The sequence below is a fragment of the Chiloscyllium punctatum genome, chromosome 36 (genome assembly GCF_047496795.1).
Source record: "Chiloscyllium punctatum isolate Juve2018m chromosome 36, sChiPun1.3, whole genome shotgun sequence".
NCBI classification, from domain to species: Eukaryota; Metazoa; Chordata; class Chondrichthyes; order Orectolobiformes; family Hemiscylliidae; genus Chiloscyllium; species Chiloscyllium punctatum.
This window is the reverse complement of record NC_092774.1, coordinates 60519445-60526644: the sequence shown is the minus strand read 5'-3', so window position 1 is coordinate 60526644 and position 7200 is coordinate 60519445. Positions and strand designations below refer to the sequence as shown.

Below are 7200 nucleotides of genomic sequence, written 5' to 3'. Positions count from 1 at the left end.
AGTAAAACACAAATCCCAGTCTCCAGCTTTGTGAATCTTTCGAAACTCTTTGGGAAGTGGAATCAGAGGAGAATGAAGGATGAACTGACGGACTGAGCAGAGACAGTCCAGACACCATCCCCTTGTTTAAGAGGCTGATTGACTCTGATATTCTCGGGACCTGAACTGACCCGAGACATTGAAAGAATTCTCTGCACATCAGGAATTCAAACCCCTTCTCGGCTCGGCGCCAATGAGAAAATTCAGGAAGAGGCAAAACACTGAAAGGCTCGGAGGGCGATGCCCCCGGTGGTGGAGAGCTCGTTCCTCGTGACATGGATGTACCTGCAGATGGTGGGATCAGGCTGTCCCCATGTCTCCAGAATGAATGTCCAAGGCTTTATTATGGAAAGTAAAACTGATAGAAGACAATGGTAATTTTGGGCGGGGCGGGTTGAATTATGAATTGATTAGTAGGTTCCTCAAAGACACTGTGCAAGCAGCTCTTGCACCTGTCACTGTGGCGCAATTGGTCAGCGAGTTCGGCTATTAACCGAAAGGTTGGTGGTTCGAGACCACCCAGGGACGGCGTGTTCCTAGTTCTCGCTCTTACCGCTTTCTTGGCTGCGAAAGTGCACGTTTTTAATGGAGTCAGGAAAATGTTTCCCAAACGGAAATCTATTCCACTGAGGCAGCACAAAGGGGTTTCTGAATTGATTGAATTTCTAACATAAATGACTGCGGATGCTGAGAAATCGAGACAGAAAGGGAAACTGCTGGAGAAACTCAGCAGGTTTGGCTGGACCTGGATGAGGTAAAAAACGAGTTCTGAAATGTTGTCTCTGATTCTCTTTCCACAGATGCTGCCTGACCTGCGGAGTTGCTCCTGCAATTTCTGTTTTTGTTTTTAACTGAACGTCCATTTCATTTACCGGGATGAAACACGCAGACTCGCCATTTGCAGATATTTAACCCTTTCGAAACCTGAGAAGTGATTGAATTCAAACAAACTCTGCAAGGATTCACTTTTTGTCAGCTCCACAGGCAGAGAGATCTGGGAAATGAAGATGTCAGTGTGGTTCTGTATTGATGGGCCGAGTGGTGAATGCGATGGACATGAAATCCATTGCGGTTCCCCCACGCAGGTGTGAACCCTGCCGACTACAGTTGAGAAACGACGTCAAAAAGAAAGGGAGATTGCTCCACGGTTTTTTTAAAGATGCAAATCAGTGGAGGGGTTGAAGTATTTCAATCACATTGGGACTGGTCGGGAATTTGTAGCCCACTGCCTGTCAGGGTGGAACAAGCAGATACCCACAGAGCTGCTAATGAGGCGATGAGCCAAGAGTTTGGAAATGAGATCGAACAGTGAGGGGCGTGAAGTCGTAATCGACGTTAAGCAGGCACCTGAGGACAAAGGTGTTTTATTTGCCAGTGAAAGATACTGCTTCACAAAGTTGGGACGATGGAAGGGAAGCAGTGACGGTGATTATCTTTGGCTGTTCCTCTTGTGAATGTTCCCATTGCTGCGCATGTCCGTGTTAACGTCAGAACTCTGCAGCATGGTGGCGTCAGGTCCGCACAGGGCCAGGGGCGCAATGGATGACGCATCTGACTCCACCTACCTGTTTGAAATGCAGCTCACAGCTTCTTCACACACCCCAATTAATCTTTCTCATTGTCCTGAAGCCGGCATACGGTTTGAATTCCCGAACTGCGGGAATGAGACTCTTTTCACTGTGTCGCGTCAGTAAGTGTCCCTGAGAACATCAGAGTCAAGTCACAGCGCTGTCAGAGGAGGGGAAGCTGAAATAGTCCCACACGCTGCTCATGGGCACATTTCACTTTCCCCAACTCACCGCCCCAACCACTGCGGCTCTTGGGAGTGGAAAGGGAACAAACACCAAAACCCAGTCTCAGCTTTGTAAATCTTCAGGAAATAAGAAAACTGTACATCCCTTCGGGTCTTCCATCCTGGGCTGACAGCGTTGATTTTAAATGGCTGTCCAGTCAGGGCCGATTCGTTTTGGCTAAAAAAAATCTTCCTTTTCTCATCCCAGCATTTCTTGCTACAGAGAACTGTGTGGCAGAGTTCATGTATATATTTCCTTGTATGGTATTTTGTAAATTACATTCGTTTGCTGGTTGTTTGTATCGGGTTTTTCAGGTTCATTAGCCGCTGTTTAAGTGTGTTGGGAGGTTTGTGGGCGACCATGATGCTGAGAGGGTTGAGTTGTCTGGACATCATTTCTCAGATGTCTTTAATGTAAAGTAATGTGGCTAAGGTTTCTGCAGACGTTGTGTCTGCTTGTGTCAGTTTGTTGATGTGAAATCGGCACACTAGGTTTATTGGGTAGGCAAAAGTGAGGACTGCAGATGCTGGAAACCAGAGTTTAGATCAGAGTGGTGCTGGAAAAGCACAGCAGGTCAGACAGCTTCCGAGGAGCAGGAAAATCGATGTTTCGGGCAAAAGCCCTTCATCAGGAATAGAGGCAGGACCCCTCCAGGGTGGAGAGATAAATTAGGGGTGGGGTGTGCTGGGCCAAAGGTAGCAAAAAGTACAATAGGTGAATGGGGGTGGGGATGGAGGTGACATATCAGAGAGCAGGGTGGTGCGGGAGATTGGCAGGTAGGACAGGTCATGAGGACAGCGCTGAGCTGGAAGGTTGGAACTGAGGTAAGGTGGGGGGAGGGGAAATGAGGAAACTGGTGCAGACCACATCGATGTCCTGGGGATGAATGTATCCGAGGCAGAAGTTCTTCCTCCAGGCATCGGGTGGGGAGGGAGCGGCGATGGAGGAGGCCTAGGTCCTTCATGTCCCTGGCAGAGTGGGAGGGGAGGTTGAAATGTTGGGCCACAGGGCGCTGATTGTTGCGGGTGTCCTGGAGATTAGATTAGATTACTTACAGTGTGGAAACAGGCCCTTCGGCCCAACAAGTCCACACCGCCCCGCCGAAGCGCAACCCACCCATACCCTTACCTAACACTACGGGCAATTTAGCACGGCCAATTAACCTGACCTGCACATCTTTGGAGTGTGGGAGGAAACCGGAGCACCCAGAGGAAACCCACGCAGACACGGGGAGAATGTGCAAACTCCACACAGAGAGTCGCCTGAGGCGGGAATTGAACCCGGGTCTCTGGCGCTGTGAGGCAGCAGTGCTAACCACTGTGCCACCGTGCCCTCAAACGCTGTGACTTGACTCTGCGACGGGACTCCAGTCTCCCCAATGTAGAGGAGACCGCATCGGGAGCAATGGATACACGAAATGACATTGGTGTTCGCCTTCTTCCTTCCGTGACCCGGGTTCGACTTCCGGGCAGGAAAGCAATTTTCAGGAGAGCTGTCAAACTTCTCCCGTCTATCCCTGGTGGTCTAGTGGTTAGGATTCGGCGCTTTCACAGTTGCGGCCCGGGTTCGATTCCCGGTCAGGGAATCAATTTTCAGTGTGTTGCATGGCTATCCATTTTCCTTAAAAGCGCTGGACAGTTACTTATTTGTCTTCGTAGTGACTGGGTGCTACAGTGTGTCGTGTTTCGTTGAAATAGTACCCTCGTTCAAATTTGTTTGTATGCGTAGGGATGATTACTTCTGTAGCAAAATACTTGGTTCGCGTGTGGTGTTTTCCTCTAGACGCTGTTTTGATTTTACCATTGACTGTTCGCTCTACTGTGACATCTAGAAATGGCACTTTGTTGTTGTTCTCCTCTTTTGTGAATTTTATGCCAGTAAGGAGATTGTTGATGGTGTTGTACGTTTCCTCTAATTTGTTTCATTTTTTGATGACAGAAGTGTTTCATCGGTATTTCGTTGATTTATTTGTAGGGCTTGTTACTGAATATAAAGTGGGTGGTAACCACGAGGTTGACAGTGCTATCTTTGCTGATGAAGTTGGTGCTGTGTTTTTGTCTTTAGTTCTTCGAGTAGTGTCTTCAGTTTTCTTTGGTCACGTTGATGTTAATGGATGTGAACAGGGCTGTTATGTCAAAGGACAACATTATTCCATCCTCTTCTATCTTCGTGTCTTTGGTGTTCAGGAATTCTTGGATGGAGTAAATGGAGTGGCATGAATCTTCGACTTGGTGTTTTAGTCCTCAGTGGAGGCCTTTGACTAGTCTGTATATTGGTGTTCCAAGTAGTGAGACTATGGCCTGAGGGGGGCTCCTTGTTTGAAAAAGAGGAGAACAACAATAAACTGCCATTCTTAGATGTCACAGTAGAGCGAACAGTCAATGGGGAACTTCAAACTGGCATCTACAGAAAAACAACATACACAAACCAAATACTTAACCACAGAAGCAATCATCCCAACACCCACAAAAGAAGCTGCATCAGGAGATTATTTCAACGAGCCACTACATACTGCAGCACAGAGAAACTACGAAGAGCTCAAGAGAAATAAGTATATGGTGCATTGAGGGAGAACGTGTCCCCAATAAACCCATTCCGCCGATTTCTCATTGATGCTTTCAAGCTGACTCTCAAAAATTCGGTTTGAACCTCCATTCTTTCCTCTTTGTTTTTTGTGGGTTTTGAAAGCTTTCCCAATCCTCTGACTGAGTATTGGAGTTGGGAAGTTATGTTGTGGTTGTACAGGACATTGGTTGGACTACTTTTAGAATATTGCGTGCAATTCTGGTCTCCCTCCCATCACAAGGATATTGTGAGATTTGAAAGGGTTCTGAAGCACCAATAGGTCCACAGAGGGGAAGCGGCCCTTCTGCTGCCCGAGTATGGGAAGGCCTTCAATGATTCTGCTGCCCTGCTGACGCACCAGTTGGCCCACACCGGGGAAGGCTGTTCTCCGGCCCCAAGTGCAAGATGGCCTTCAGCAGGTCTTCCCACCTGCTGAGACACCAGTGGGTCCATACTGAGAGGCCGTTCTTCTGCCCCAACTGCAGGAGGGGCTTTGCACTTTCCTCCGACCTGCTGGCCCATTGGTGTGTCCACATGGTGGAGAGGTCATTCAGTTGCCGTATGTGCAGGAAGGCCTTCAGCAATTCCTCTGCCCTGCTGAGGCACCTGTCCATCCACACCGGGGAGAAACCGTTCTCCTGCGCCGAATGTGGGAAGGTCTTTACCTGCTCCTCCACACTGCTGAATCACCAGCTGGACCACACGGGGATTTTGGTGGGGGGGGGGGGGGGACAGTGGAGGAGGGGGGAGGCCATTCTGCTGCCCTAAGTGCGGGAAGGCCTTCAGCAATTCCTCCACCCTACTGAAGCACCAATGTGCCCACACCAGGGAGATGCCCTCCAGCTGGCCCGAGTGTGGGAAGAGGTTCATGTTTTCGTACAACTTGCGGAAGCACCAGCGGAGGCACCAGCGCTCCCAGCAATCAGATCCCACCGGTGACGCTGCCTTCGGTCACCTCCCAGGACTGAACCTCCTGCCAGTTCTGACAGTGGGTGCAGTGGGAGAGTAGGTGGGCTGTTTTTCTTTTCTGCTGGACTGCAATTGCCTCCCCCACACCCCACAATCACAACTCCATGGGGGCTCAGGGTTAGCACTGCTGCCTCATGGCACCAGGAACCCAGGAATAATTCCACCCTTGGGGTCTGTGTGCAAGTTATGGAGGGTAGGAAAATGGATCTGAGTGGGTTAGTCTTCGGAAGATCAGTGCAGATGTGTTCAGCTGAAGGACTTGTTTCCACATTGTGGGAGTTCTATGATTCTATGAGCTTTGCCTTCAGTGGATACTGCTGCTCATTGAGCCCGGGACTGCACATTGCCAATGAAATGATCCAGAGAAACCGAAGACCGCAAGACCATCGGAGAAGAGGTTAGGCCATTCGGCCTACTCTGCCATTCGTTAGTAACAAAAGTATTGGATGAGATGAGCTACACTGCGGAAACAGGCCATTCGTCCCAACAAGTCCACACCGACCCCCCCCCCCCCCCCCCCGAAGATTAACCCATCCTGACCCATTTCCCTCTGACTAATGTACCTAACTCGATGGGCAATTAAGCATGGCCCATCCACATGACCTGCACATCTTTGGTTTATGGAAGAAAACAGGATCACAGAGAGAAAACCTACGCAGACACTGGGAGAAAGTGCAAATTCCTCACAGATAGTCACCCAAGGCTGGAATCAAACCTGGGCCCCTGGTGCTATGAGGCTGCAGTGGTTACCACTGAGCCACTACATATTGCAACCCGAAGTTGGCAAGTAGGAGCTTGGGAGAATACAGCAAGCTAGGCAGCACCAGATGTGGAGTAGTCAGCATTTTGGGTATTAACCCTTCTTCAGGACTGAAACGTTGACTTCTCCATGAGAAACGATTCACAGGAATGTTGCTGGGGGTTGGAGGGTTTGAGCTACAGGGAGAGGCTGAATAGCGTGGGGCTGTTTTCACTGGAGCATCGGAGGCAGAGAGGTGACCTAATAGCGGTTTTTCAATCATGAGGGGCATGGACAGTGTAATAGACAAAGTCCTCTCCTTGGGGTGGGGGAGTCCAGAACGAGAGGGCATAAGTTTAGGGTAAGAGGCGAAATATATTAAAGGGACAACTTCTTCATGCAGAGGGTGGTACATATATGAAATGAGCTGCCAGAGTATATGGGTCAGGTGCTGTCAAATGGGAGTGGATTAATTTAGGATATCAGGTCAGCATGGACAAGTTGGACCGAAGGGTCTGTTTCCATGCTGTACGTGTCTCTGACTCATGGTCCTGATGTAAGTTTCAAATAGAGTCCAAGTAACTTTGAATAGTTCAATCTTGTTGAGCTCACCTCCTGAAAAGTTTCAGATGAATCCCTCTGAGAGATACTGTTTAAACATGCTGAGTTGGACAAAGTATCCCATCAAGTTCAACACAAACCCAGAGTTGAAGAAGTCACAAGTCAGAACACCAAGGGGACCAAAACTGATCACAATATTCCAGGTGCAGCCTCATCAACGTCCTGTATAACTACAACATAACTTGCCAACATTTGTACTCAATTCCCTAACTGATGAAGGCCAGTGTGCTGAAACCTTTCTTCACTGCCTTGTGTACCGATGTTATCAGAGATATAGGACCTACTTTAAACTGATCCACGATCCAGCTGCTGGGAGCACAGAAGTAGAGTAGTGCTGCGTGAGTGTGCTGGGTCGATAACCCAGAGGTCGATGGGTAAAAACCATGTGAAGCTATTGCTCAATGTCTCTGTAAGCTGCTTTCATATACAAAGGTTCTGTGCATCTGGTTCCCAAAGCTTCTTCAGTGGAGGCGT

At 48.9% G+C, this 7200-nt stretch overlaps 1 non-coding gene across 1 annotated transcript; it reads left to right on the top strand.

Annotated features, from left to right (window-relative positions):
- The first annotated feature begins 493 nt into the window (after window positions 1-493).
- On the top strand, window positions 494-567 carry trnan-auu (transfer RNA asparagine (anticodon AUU)). The gene has a single exon. It is a non-coding gene; the product is annotated as a tRNA-Asn (tRNA).
- The last annotated feature ends 6633 nt before the right edge of the window (window positions 568-7200 follow it).